General features: G+C 44.2%; 1 protein-coding gene and 1 non-coding gene across 2 annotated transcripts in view; one reads left to right on the forward strand and one right to left on the reverse strand.

The window, feature by feature from the left end:
* LOC124552229 (peroxidase-like) overlaps nt 1-14,001 on the reverse strand; it is a 339,571-nt gene that overhangs the window by 137,656 nt on the left and 187,914 nt on the right. The gene's annotated exons all lie outside the window — the stretch shown is intronic.
* On the forward strand, nt 900-974 carry Trnas-cga. Its single transcript has one exon. It is a non-coding gene; the product is annotated as a tRNA-Ser (tRNA).

Raw genomic sequence — 14,001 nt, forward strand, 5'->3', positions numbered from 1 at the left:
TATCCTCAGCCACACACCGTACGGTGGCTTGCGGGGTTTCTATGTAGATGTAGATGTAGAACTGGGGTACCCACACAAACCACTGAATGTAGCTGCAAAGTGGTACCATTGTACGACACACAGTTCCGGAGATATGGCGCCATAAACATTTGACTGCGTGGAAAAGTAGCTCTTCTTAAAGTGGAGCGCAAATTACCCAGGCAGTGCTAATCCAGTGCTTGATAATGTGAGCACAGCTTCCAGCAGACTTTAAACGTAATGGCAAACCTTTACTAACCTTGTCGTTAGTCTGTGACTGAGTAATCCGAAAGCAGTAAAACCGTCTTAATTAGGTTTTAGCGCCTTCAGTCATAAAAGCTTTACACGTTTAACGTCAAATATGTAACACAGTAACTCATCTGGAAAGTGATCAGACGTTTCAAGCTGGGAATTGGATTCTTTAAAGAACCGAGACGGGGAGTTACTGTTGTTTAGCTGCTGTTTGAGTAATACATCTTTCAGCTCCTAGCACCTCTGGTACTGGGATAATAGTTTTGTTGAACTCTTTCTCATACAACCTGCATACTATGTGAGGCACTACCGTCGTCTTTGTTCGCCCCAATAGCCGAGTCGTTAGCGCGGCTGATACACTGTGTGCCGGGCCGAGACTCGAACTCGGGACCTTTGCCTTTCGTGGGCAAGTGCTGTACCAACTGAGCTACCCAAGCATGGAAGCTTATACCTAACCAACATGAAATATGCTTAAAATTAACGATATGGCGCTAAATCGAACTGTGAGTTTGATTTTTGGGGATCACAGTTTCACTTCTGCCAGGTTCGCAAGAGAGCTTCTGTAAAGTTTGGAAGGTAGGAGACGAGGTACTGGCAAAAGTGAAGCTGTGAGGACGGGGTGTGAGTCGTGCTTGGGTAGCTCAGTTGGTAGAGCACTTGCCCACGAAAGGCAAAGGTCCCGAGTTCGAGTCTCGGCCCGGCACACAGTTTTAATCTGCCAGGAAGTTTATTGCCCTCTTTGCCTGTGCTGATCTGTTAAGTTTCCCGCTAGTCTCATTTCAACTATTCCTCATAATTTTCGTATTTCTTCAGTTTGCTGTCAGACTGATCCAGGGGTCTATAGATTCTAAATAGGCCCTATCATCTTCATCCGTACTCCGCAGTCCAGCTTATGACCTAAGGATGGTGGAATTTAGCTGCTCGTAACATAGCAACTGCTGGTTTAGTGCAGAACTACCGCCCAATAGCACTCCTGTGCCATCTGTACACACTGTACGAACGAATAATTCTAAACCGCATAGCAAATATCGCGGACCAAAAGCTCATTCCCCAACAGGCTGGATTCAAACCCGAGAAATCATGCACCAGTCATATCCTAGCACTCACAGAACACATAGAGGAAGGGTTTGAAAACAAACAAATAACAGGTGTAGCATTGGTGGACTTAAGTTCTGCATACGACACCGTCAACCACAGAAAGCTCATGGAAAAACTGTATTGTACATTTAAGGATCATCAGTTCACAAAAATCATTGAATCTCTGCTGCAAAACAGACAGTTCTATGTAATTCTGGACGGAAAATAAAGCCGATGGCGTCGACAAAAGAACGGTCTCGCCCAGGGCAGTGTGCTGCCCCCCCTACTATTTAACCTATACACCAATGACCAACCAACACCGGAACGTACTACCCATTTGTTGTATACCGATGATCTGGCCATTACAGCGCAAGGAAATAGCTTCGAGGAAGTAGAAGGGAAATTAGAAAGCTCGCTACACGTAATGTCTGAATACTGTAAAGAGAACTCTCTCAAGCCAAATCCATCTAAGACACAGGTTAGCGCTTTCCACCTCCGCACAAAACAGGCAAAGAGGAAGCTGAACTTTATTGATTGGCGACTCCATGGAGTGTCCTATGGACCACGACCACATAATGGATATACTTAGAAGGAGAGACAGCATTGGTCGTATTTTTTGTTTTATTAACCACAAAATCGATTTTCGATCACTTAGTGACCATCCTCAGTGCTGTAATATATAATTTAAATTGGTAGGCACTGGTATCAACAAGCTTAGAGCGATCACATAAACTGAGTTCTCAGTTTATGTGACCATCCTCAGTGCTGTAATATATAATTTAAATTGGTAGGCACTGGTATCAACAAGCTTAGAGCGATCACATAAACTGAGTTCTCAGTTTATGTGATCGCTCTAAGCTTGTTGATACCAGTGCCTACCAATTTAAATTATATATTACAGCACTGAGGATGGTCACTAAGTGATCGAAAATCGATTTTGTGGTTAATAAAACATAAAATACGACCAATGCTGTCTCTCCTTCTAAGGAAGCTGAACGTCACCTGGAATGGCAACAAACTGGACCATAGGGACAAACCAAATACCTTGGTGTCGTGCTGAATAGATCACTGACGTACAGATATCACTGTGAAAAAACCTGCCAAAAAGTTGCTGCCAGGAACAATATTTTAAGAAAACTGACGAATACTAAATGGGGAGCTAGTCCGATTGTATTACGAACAACTGCTCAAGCACTTTGCTTCTCCATGGCAGAATATGCATGCCGTGTATGGTCTCGATCCACACATGCCAAAAAAGTCACTACAGTCCTTAATGAAACATGCAGGCTAACGACAGGATGCATGAAACCCACTCCACTTGGGAAAATATACAAAGCAGCTGGATTCTTATCTCCTGAATCCCGAAAAATTGCGCACGAACATACAGAAAAATTTAAACAGATTTTCGACGAGCGCCACCCGCTGTATGGATCTTCATGTGGACGTAGCAGACTTAAATCCCACAAGAGATTTCTCACTAGTGAATTGATTCCAAAGGACTACCCTGCCTCACGAGAAATACCCAGCGACAGTACATCAAGCTGGAAGATTTGGAGAACACTGAACGGCATCAGAACAGGCGTAGCACCAGTTAAAGCAAACCTAGTCAAATGGGGCTTCAAGGACGAAGGAGACAACAAATGCGACTGTGGTGAAGTTCAGGATATGGAACACCTTCTACAGTGCTCCATCTGCCCCACAAGGTGTACCCTTGAAGAACTATGGCTTGAGAAGAGAGAAACATTGGACTTGGCCCGACATGGGGCTGAAAGGCTTTGAAACAAATCTCCGGACACGAAATAGTAAAATAGTGCAGTATACAGGCGAGCAGGTGAGGCGAGGTTTGCGCCGCTGGAGACTTGAGGGCCGCGTCAGCAGCGTGAGAAAGGCTCGATCACGTTGCCGGGTCAGTTTGCGTGAGGAAGGGGTGGGGAAGGGGGGAAGGAGAGAAGGGAGGGAGGGAGGAGAGGTGTGTTGTAAACAGCGTACGTAACAGGTTTGGAGGCTCGGCACGTTGCCTCTCTCCACCCGAACAGGGCCTCGTGCGCCCGTCGCAAGGTGGGCGAGGTGCTCGTCGGGTTCGAGACGGGAATAGCTGCGAAAGCGAGGCGCGCTGGAGGAGGTGGAGGAACAACACGTGCGCCGCGAACCGCCGGAGAAGGCCAGCCTTGTTGACTCTGATAGGACTGCCGGTCACGGGCGAAGCAAATCGCTGGTGTTCCACAGGGGTCTATTCTGGGACCAGTTTTATTTGGATCGATAAGTGTTTACCGGAGTTCTGGTCTGACAAACAATGAAGGGGCCAGTACAGGTGACCTCTTTGATGCTTTTCAAGGACGATGCTGCTCACTGCGTCGTGGTCCCTTCATTGGAGATTTGTTGCGACACACAGGAACAATATTTGAAATGGATGGTGCTAACAAGGGAACCTCCCTCCCCCCCCCCCCCCCTCAGATTTAGTTATAAGTTGGCACAATGGATAGGCCTTGAAAAGTTGTGTGAAACTGAAAAAAAAGCAAAATATACAAACTGAGTAGTCCATGCGCAGATAGGCAACATCAAGGATAGTGTGAGGTCAGGAGCGCCGTGGTCCCGTCGTTAGTGTGAGCAGCTGCGCAACGAGAGGTCCTTGGTTCAAGTCTTCCCTCGAGTGCAAAGTTTAGATTTTTATTTTAACAAAATTATGATCTGTCCGTTCGTTCACTGACGTCTCTGTTCACTGTAATAAGTTTAGTGTCTGTGTTTTGCGACTGCACCGCAAAACCGTGCGATTAGTAGACGAAAGGACGTGCCTCTCCAATTGTAACCGAAAACATTTGATCGCAAGGTCACAGGTCAACCGATTCCTCCACAGGAAAACACGTCTGATATATTCTGTACGACACTGGTGACGGCATGTGATCGTGTGTCAATTACCAAAGTTCAGGCACTCACACATAATTAACTTCGCTCTCCAAAATTCCAGGACATCTTTAGATTTGCTTAGACATGTGCAGGATTTGAGGGTCTACACACGGAAAAATTTGAAAACATTACAAATATATGTTTTGACAGAGCACTGAGAAAACTGTGCGACTGTGAAACTGTTGCATTCACTTGTTGCAGTTTATGTGACAAACTCTCGTTTTCATCACTTTTTTGGGTGTGATTATCACATCCACAAGAAAACCTAAATCGGGCAACGTAGAAGAATCTTTTTACTCAATTCCTGTCATGTGACGCACATGCTGTCACCAGTGTCGTATAGAATATATCAGACGTGTTTTCCTGTGGAGGCATCGGTTGACCTATGACTTTGCGATCAAATGTTTTCGGTTCCCATTGGAGAGGCACGTCCTTTCGTCTACTAATCGCACGGTTTTGCTGTGCGGTCGCAAAACACAGACACTAAACTTATTACAGTGAACAGAGACGTCAATGAACGAACGCACAGATCATAGCCTTGCGAAAATAAAAAAAAGTAAACTTTTCATTCGAGGGAAGACTTGAACCAAGGACCTCTCGTTCCGCAGCTGCTCACACTAACCACGGGACCACGGCACTGCTGATCTCACACTATCCTTGATGTGGCCTATCTTGCGCATGGACTACTCAGTTTGTATATTTTGCTTGTTTTTTTCATAGTTTCACACAACTTCTTCCTGTTTTCTCGATTGATCTGTGTTCAGTTTTTCAAGGCCTATCCACTGTGCCAACTTGTAACTAAATCTGAGCCGGCCGCGGTGGCCGAGCGGTTCTAGGCGCTTCAGTCCGGAACCGCGCGACTACTACGGTCGCAGGTTCGAATCCTGCCTCGGGCATGGATGTGTGTGATGTCCTTAGGTTAGTTAGGTTTAAGTAGTTGTAAGTTCTAGGGGACTGATGACCTCAGCTGTTAAGTCCCATAGTACTCAGAGCCATTTTTGAACTAAATCTGAGGGGGTGCGATGGGGAGGTTCCCTTGTAAGATACGATTGGCAGAAAACGCACGCACGCACGCACGCACGCACACACACACACACACACACACACACACACACTACCTCTGTCTTAGCCCTCCCTGCCCCCTCTCTCTCTCTCGCTTTCTCTCTTCATCTCTCTTATTTATACATTACTCCAAGAACGGCGCACCACAAAGGAATTATCCGAATGGGATAGGTATCGTTAGACATGACGTACATGTAGAGACAAATAATCTCAGAAAAATTGGATGATTATTTGGGAGAAAGAGCGCCACAAACCGAGCAAGCCAATAACCTGTCGGTCCACGTCTGGCCCTTATGCAAACTGTTATTCGGCTTATCTCTGGTTGATAGAGTTGTTGGATTTTCTCCAGAGCGATATCGTGCCAAAATCTATCCAACTGGCGCGTTACGTCGTCGAAATACCGAGCTGGTTGGAGGGTCCTTGCGACAAACTTTCTCAACTGGTGAGAGATCCGGCTATCTTGCTGGCCGATGTAGGGTTTGGCAAACACGAAGACCAGCAGTAGAAACTCTCAGTCTGCAGGTGAGCATTAGAATGAAATTTTCAAACTACAGCGGAGTGTGCGCTGATATGAAACATCCTGCCAGATTAAAACTGTGTGCCGGACCGAGACTCGAACTTGGGACCTTTGCCTTTCGCGGGCAAGGTAGGAGACGAGGTACTGGCGGAATTAAAGCTGTGAGGTCGTGGCGTGAGTCGTGCTTGGGTAGCTCAATTGGTAGAGCACTTGCCCACGAAAGGCAAAGGTCCCGAGTTCGAGTCTCGGCCCGGCACATAGTTTTAATTTGCCAGGATGTTTCGAGCATTATCTTGCTGAACTGTGAGCCCAAGACGGCTTGCCACGAAGGACAACAAAATGGGATGTACAATACCGTCGACGACCCGCTGTGCTGATGAGAACCAAAGGGATGTCCCGCTATGAAATGGAATGGCACCCCAGATCATCACTCCTGGTTATCGAGCCGTAGGGCGGGCGACAGTTAAATTGGTATCTCACTTCTCTCTGGGGTGTCTCCATACATGCCTTTGCTGGTCATCATGTCTCAGTTCGAAGTGGAACTCATCACTGAAGACAATTCCAGTCAATCAAATAACAAGCCAGACGTGTGTCTTGAGACACCATGGACAACGATGGGATACCAAACCTGGACCGAGCGAAGTGGCGCAGTGGTTAGCACACTGGACTCGCATTCGCGAGGACGACGGTTCAATCCCGTGTCCGCCCATCCTGATTTAGGTTTTCTGTGATTTCCCTAAATCGCTCGAGGCAAATGCCAGGATGGTTCCTTTGAAAGGGCACGGCCGACTTCCTTCCCCGTCCTTCCCTAATCCGATGAGACCGATCACCTTGCTGTTTGGTCTCTTCCCTCAAACAATCCAATCCAAATCCTCACCCAGCCAGGAAGGAACCAAACCTGACTGCGGCCCACCATATGGCCCGACAAGGCATATGACATCTTCGCTTAGTAGGAAATGTCTGGCATCTTTGCTTACCGAATGGTCTTCGCATTGTAAACAAAAATATACAATTTAAAGCGCTAATGTGACGAATATTTTGAAATGTTTGAGTACCACTATGATTTGTTCAGAATATTTGTGCCGTTTGCATCGCAATAGTTTGTGCACTGTCATGAAACAGCATAAGGACCAAAGCAAGACGTAACAGCGTCCTGTGGAACATATACTGGGCTATTACAAATGATTGAAGCGATTTCATGAATTAACTGTAGCTCCACTCATTGACATATGGTCACGACACACTACAGATACGTAGAAAAACACAAAGTTTTGTTCAGCTGAAGCCGCACTTCAGGTTTCTACCGCCAGAGCGCTCGAGAGCGCAGTGAAACAAAATGGCGACAGGAGCCGAGAAAGCGTATGTCGTGCTTGAAATGCACTCTCATCAGTCAGTCATAACAGTGCAACGGCACTTCAGGACGAAGTTCAACTAAGATCCACCAACTGCTAACTCCATTCGGCGATGGTATGCGCAGTTTAAAGCTTCTGGATGCCTCTGTAAGGGGAAATCAACGGGTCGGCCTGCAGTGAGCGAAGAAACGGTTGAACGCGTGCGGGCAAGTTTCACGCGTAGCCCGCGTAAGTCGACGAATAAAGCAAGCAGGGAGCTAAACGTACCACAGCCGACGGTTTGGAAAATCTTACGGAAAAGGCTAAAGCAGAAGCCTTACCGTTCACAATTGCTACAAGCCCTCACACCCGACGACAAAGTCAAACGCTTTGAATTTTCGGCGCGGTTGCAACAGCTCATGAAGAGGATGCGTTCAGTGCGAAACTTGTTTTCAGTGATGAAGCAACATTTTTTCTTGTGGGGTTATGTGAAAGATTCAGTGTTTAAACCTCCTCTACCAAGAAACGTGCCAGAACTGCGTGCTCACATCAACGATGCTTTCGAACTCATTGATGGGGACATGCTGCGCCGAGTGTGGGAGGAACTTGATTATCGGCTTGATGTCTGCCGAATCACTAAAGGGGCACATGTCGAACATTTGTGAATGCCTAAAAAAACTTTTTGAGTTTTTGTATGTGTGTGCAAAGCATTGTGAAAATATCTCAAATAATAAAGTTATTGTAGAGCTGTGAAATCGCTTCAATCATTTGTAATAACCGTGTACTAGCATGTTCAAAAGTATGTAAGAGATTGATAGGCGCCGCGGGGGATTAGCCGAGCGGTCTGTGGCGCTGCAGTCATGGACTGTGCGGCTGGTCCCGGCGGAGGTTCGAGTCCTCCCTCGGGCATGGGTGTGTGTGTTTGTCGTTAGGGTAATTTAGGTTAAGTAGAGTGTAAGCTTAGGGACTGATGACCTTAGCAGTTAAGTCCCATTAGATTTCACACACATTTGAACATTTTGATTGATAGGCGGTGTTCCTCCACTCACTTATCGTACGCCCCAGTCCTACATCCGGCCCACACAAATACACTCACACACGCACCTGCCAGTTGCACAACTGCCCTTCAGTTCTCCATCCTCAATTTCCTATTCTCACAGCATCTACTGGAAGCCGATCTCAACAGACTTTCCGGAAGCACTATCGTCATCATCATCATCTTAGCACCAGCCACACCATCGTCACCTGTGTTTCTACAGTGAATCATCTCACTCACTGCCCAACACATTTATCCCTTAACGGTTCTTGTTGGTAATAATAAAAAACAAAGTTGACCTAAACTGTTATGTACACTATCACAATAGAAGACACGCAAATAATTTTCATATAGATTTTCGATCTTGTTGCTGATAATAAAAGCAAAGTTGATCTAAACTGTTACCTACACAATCACAATAGAAGAGACGCAAATAATTTTCATACAGATTTTCACTCCTTCTCAAGGGTTCAGAATGAAATTATGTAGGCTTACTGTACTGAAAATATTTCCAAAAGCAAGAAATTCAGAATCCTTAGCAATTTAAAAGAAATTTAAAAACATATAATACGTCATCACGCATACTTTCTACAAATTATCAGACCAAGATCCGAGACGTACTGAACAGTTCTCTTAGCTATGGCAGCATCTGTTGTAAAAATTAATGGCAAATAGTAATGTACTAGAAACAGGGCTCTGTGTTTACAGATACAGGTAACTATTTTCTCTTATAAATACCAGTGTAGTCAAGTAAATATAAAGCTATCTAACGCAACTCTTATGGGAAAAAATAAAGAGAAGAAAGAAATGAATTGCTAATGGTTGTTCTTGATTCTTCCGAAAGCTAATTATTCGGAAGTGGGATACATCACAGTGGCCACAGGAGTTCAATTTTGAATAAACTCAGACCTCCCACTTGACCAAAATAAAACTCCTAAGTAACTTGTTTTCTTTGTACGATATTGTAGTGCCTACGTTGTTCTGAATTACGATGCAAAGTTCCTTTGGACGTGCATCATGTGCAAATGACCTTTCCATCGTAATTCGGAATAACACAGGCACTGAAATATCGTATTTATCCGCTGACTCCGGACAAGCAACTTTCAAGTACAATGTCTCCCCTGCACGTGAATATACATAACGCACGAACGAGTACAGATGTAGACGCCTGGTTGACGACATATAGATGTCTGGGTCTGGCCGTAGACATGCAGTGACAGACAAATGCTAATGTGAGCGGCCGTGATAAGCGAGAAATCCGGGTTTTAGTTCCGGTCCGGCACAAATTTTCACTGTGATCATTCCATTTTACAGGTGAGGGTGGTCCATTTTCGCAACTGTGAATACATTTATTGTTTTCTCTGTAGACAAGTGCAGAGTCGTTGTTGGGAGGAGAATAGCTTGGTGACGGCAGACCGTGATAATATGACGTATAAGGCAAGGGAATCACGTGCACCACACAAACAAAAACAGTAATCGGGATTCGTGACAAAAAGCTCAGTCTGCAATATTCGGCTTCTAAAGAAAACAAATGTGCATGCAGCGGCGCGCGGATGGCGCGTAATGGACACGCCACCAAACCAATCGCTTCACAACATTATTAAAATACCGAATCACAGATAAATACTTTATATATTATTAGTAAACGATAGTGGTACTTCTTCCAATATATAAAACGTAGATCAAAGTCAATTATTTCTATTATTAATGATAAGCTCACAAAGAGAAAGAAAATGGCGTGCTAGCATGGTGCAAGACAGGAGAGATAACGCCTCAACAAGGCTAAGCTCCGTATTTTGTTTTAAAACATTAGATAAACGAGATTCAGTCACAGATACATTCGGTACAACGATATGAGTTAGACAGAACCTCAAAAAAAGATGAGATCGCTGACCTTACTGCGTACATTATTTTCATTGATTGGCGACTCCATAGAGTGCTGTGTGCACAACGATCATGTACGTGAAATTAGACGTAAGTTCAGCGTTGGCCGTAATTTTGATGGTTATTTGACAGCAAAATCGATTTTCAATCACATAATGATCATCTTCAGTGCTGTAGTGTACAAATTAAAACTCATAGGCACTGGTGTCAAGTTATAATCAGTAACCAAAGCTATGAAACGATCACAATAACATTAATTTCTTACACAGCCAATAGCAGATAAAGGCCAGTTATTTAGTATAGGTGCGAAGGCAGCATGTTTCTTCAAAAAAGTAGCTTTCTTACCAGTTTAGTCGATTAAACTGAGATGACATAAGAGCGGACTTCACTCCACCTAGAGGAAGTGCGACGGCAACTGAAGGAGATAAATGAACCTGTGGTGGCAACAGTCAGCTACTGATAGAGAAGACGATGGATATCTTGAAGTCTCGACTTTGAACGAAACCTGCTACGACTTGTAAACCTAGAACATTTTACACTAATTGAGAAAAGGAGAAAATATAAAAAGAAGAAAATATAAAACTGCGGCAAATGAAGCTGGCAAAATGGAATAAAGACATCTAAAAATATTGACAGAAAGTGAAAAATGGGTAAGCACGTATGGCTAGAGAACAAATGTAAAACTATAGAAGCATGTACAACTAAGCGAGAAATAGATACGTTTGGAGAAAATACAATAAGCAACTGATATTCAGACGCTTGCTTATTTTTTTCTCCAAACGGTTCTATTTTTCGCTTAGTTGTACATGCTTCTATAGATTTGCATTTGTCCTCTAGCTCAGACGGAAAACCAGTTCTTATGGAAAGCTGGAAGGTGGCAGGAGTGTACAGAGCGTGTATACAAGGGAGATGAACATTGAAGGCAATATTGTAGAAAGGAAAGTGGATGTAGGTGAAGATGATATGATACAGCGAGAAGAATTCGACAGAGCCCTGATAGTCTTGGGAGAGCCACCCATGACTAAATTATTCCATCTGCCATCTGGTGTAAAAGATGTATGAGACAGGCGAAATGCCCTCAGACTCAAAGAGGAATGTAATAATTCCAGTATCAAAGAAAGCAGTTGCTGATAGGTGTGTAAATTACCGAACTGTCAGTTTGATAATTGATGTATATTTACAAAATACTAGCACGAATTCTTTACAGAGGAATGGAGTAACTGGTAGAAGTCGACCGCAGAGATCAGTTTGGATTTCGTAGTATTGACCCTACGGCTTATCTTAGAAGATAGGTTAAGAAGAGGTAAACATACACGTTTGGCATTTGTAGACTTGCAGAAAGCTTTTGATAAAGTTGAGTGGAATAGTCTCTTTGAAGTTCTAAAGGTAGCAGGGGTAAAATACAGGTAGCGAACGGCTGTTTAAAACTCGCACAGAAACCAGACGGATTTTATAAGAGTCGGGTGTTGTGTGATGTCCTTAGGTTAGTTAGGTTTAAGTGGTTCTAAGTTCTAGGGGACTGATGACCATAGATGTTAAGTCCCATAGTGCTCAGAGCCATTTGAACCATTTTATAAGAGTCGAGGCGTATGAAAGGGAGTTGTTGGGAAGGGAGTGAGATATAGTTGCAGCCTATCACTGTTTTTCGTGTTATTTACACTATACATTTAGCAAGCAGTAAAGAAAAGCAAAGAAAAATTTGGAAAGGTAAATAAAGTCGAGGGAGAAGAAATAACAACTGTAAAGTTTGCTGACGACCATTGTAATTCTGTCTGAGACAGCAAAGGACTTGAACGAGCAGTTGAATGGAATCGGCAGTGTACTGAAAGGAGGATAGAACATGAACATCAACAAAAGCAAAACAAGGGCAATGGAAAGTAGCGAATTAAATGAGGCGATAATGAGCGAGTTAGATTTTTAGACAAGTCACTAGAAGTAGCAGAAAAATAACTGATGATGACCGAAGTAGAGATGATATAAAATGTAGAGTAACACTAACAGGAAAAGCGATTGTGATGAAGAGAAATTTGTTAACATCGAATACAGGTTTAAGTGCTAGAAAGTCTTTTCTGAAGGTATTTGTCTGGAATGTAGCCATGTCTGGAACTGAAACATGGGCGATAAAGAGTTTAGGCAAGAAGAGAAAAGAAGCTTTTGAAATGTGGTACTACAGAAAAACGCTGAAGATTGGTTGGGTGGATGCGTAGCCAAGGAAAAGGTACTGCACTGAATTGAGAGAAAAGAAATTTCTGGAATCACTTAACTAAAACAAGGGATCGGTACATAGGACATATTCTGAGACATCAAGTAATTTTAAGCTCGTCTTTAGATCGAATGACTTCTGCATTTCCCTATGACAACAATAAACAGTAAATAGTAACATCTGAAGCCCGTGTTTGCTGCTGCGGAGTAAACCTGCGCGCTATCTTATCTGCCCGTTGTGTAACGCTATCTGCTGGCTTTTTCCACTGCAGCCTCATTTCTAGCCCCTGATATCACCGTCTCATCCACGAGTTGCGTTTCGCTGCTATAAATCTCGCATTCTCTGCCTGCTATAGTTCTGCATTATCAGCATATCCTAATCAGTTAAGTAGGCGAGGCTTTACTGAATGCGCTGCGACAGTATTATCTCTTCCGTTACACAACTGCGAGGATTAACCTTGTCCCGCTATTGGTCGACAGTGGAAATGCAGGAAGATTTGTGTTTAACGTCCCGTCGACGACTAGATCATTACAGATGGAGCCCAATCTCGGGTCGGGGAAGGGTGTGGAAGAACCATCCCAAAAAAAATAAAAAGAAAAAAAAATGGTTCAAATGGCTCTGAACACTATGGGACTTAACTTCTGAGATCATCGGTTCCCTACAACGAAGAACTACTTAAACCTAACTAACTTAAGGACATCACACACACCCATGCCCGAGGCAAGATTCGAACGTGCGACCGTAGCGGTCGCGCGGTTCCAAACTGTAGCGCCTAGAACCGCTCGGCCACTCCGGCCAGCGAACCATCCCAATATTAGCTTTAAGCGACTTCGTGTCTCCGCAGAATTGCCGAGGAGCACAGCATATTGAGACATTGACAAGAGGAACGAACAGGATCTGTACCACACTGGAACCCTACCATCAGCTCTTACCAACTGAAATCGGGACTCATATGACCAGGACACGATTTTCAAGTCGTCTAGGATCCAATCAATGTGGTCACCAGCTCAGGAGAGACGCTGCAGATGCCAGACTGAGATTCATTGGAAGAATCCTAAGGAAATGCAATCCGAAAACAAAGGAAGTAGGTTACAGTACACTTGTTCGCCCACTGCTTGAATACTGCTCACCAGTGTGGGATCCGTACCAGATAGGGTTGATAGAAGAGATAGAGAAGATCCAACGGAGAGCAGTGCGCTTCGTTACAGGATCATTTAGTAATCGCGAAAGCGTTACGGAGATGATAGATAAACTCCAGTGGAAGACTCTGCAGGAGAGACGCTCAGTAGCTCGGTACAGGGTTTTGTTGAAGTTTCGAGAACATACCTTCACCGAGGAGTCAAGCAGTATAATGCTCCCTCCTACGTATATCTCGCGAAGAGACCTTGAGGATAAAATCAGAGAGATCAGAGCCCACACAGAAGCATACCGACAATCCTTCTTTCCACGAACAATACGAGACTGGAATATAAGGGAGAACCGATAGAGGTACTCAAGGTATCCTTCGTCACACACCGTCAGGTGGCTTGCGGAGTATGGATGTGGATGTAGATGTAGAAGAGGTTCATAACTTTCTGAACAGCAAGGCGGCGAGCTGGTATAACATGGACATACAAAAACTGCCACAGCGTCTACAAAAATGCACCGACAGAAATGGTATGTCGAAAAATAGCTAAATGTTGCAGCTGTAAACTGGTGTAAACCACTGTAGAAACAA

Source organism: Schistocerca americana, chromosome 10 (assembly GCF_021461395.2).
Source record: "Schistocerca americana isolate TAMUIC-IGC-003095 chromosome 10, iqSchAmer2.1, whole genome shotgun sequence".
NCBI lineage: Eukaryota > Metazoa > Arthropoda > Insecta > Orthoptera > Acrididae > Schistocerca > Schistocerca americana.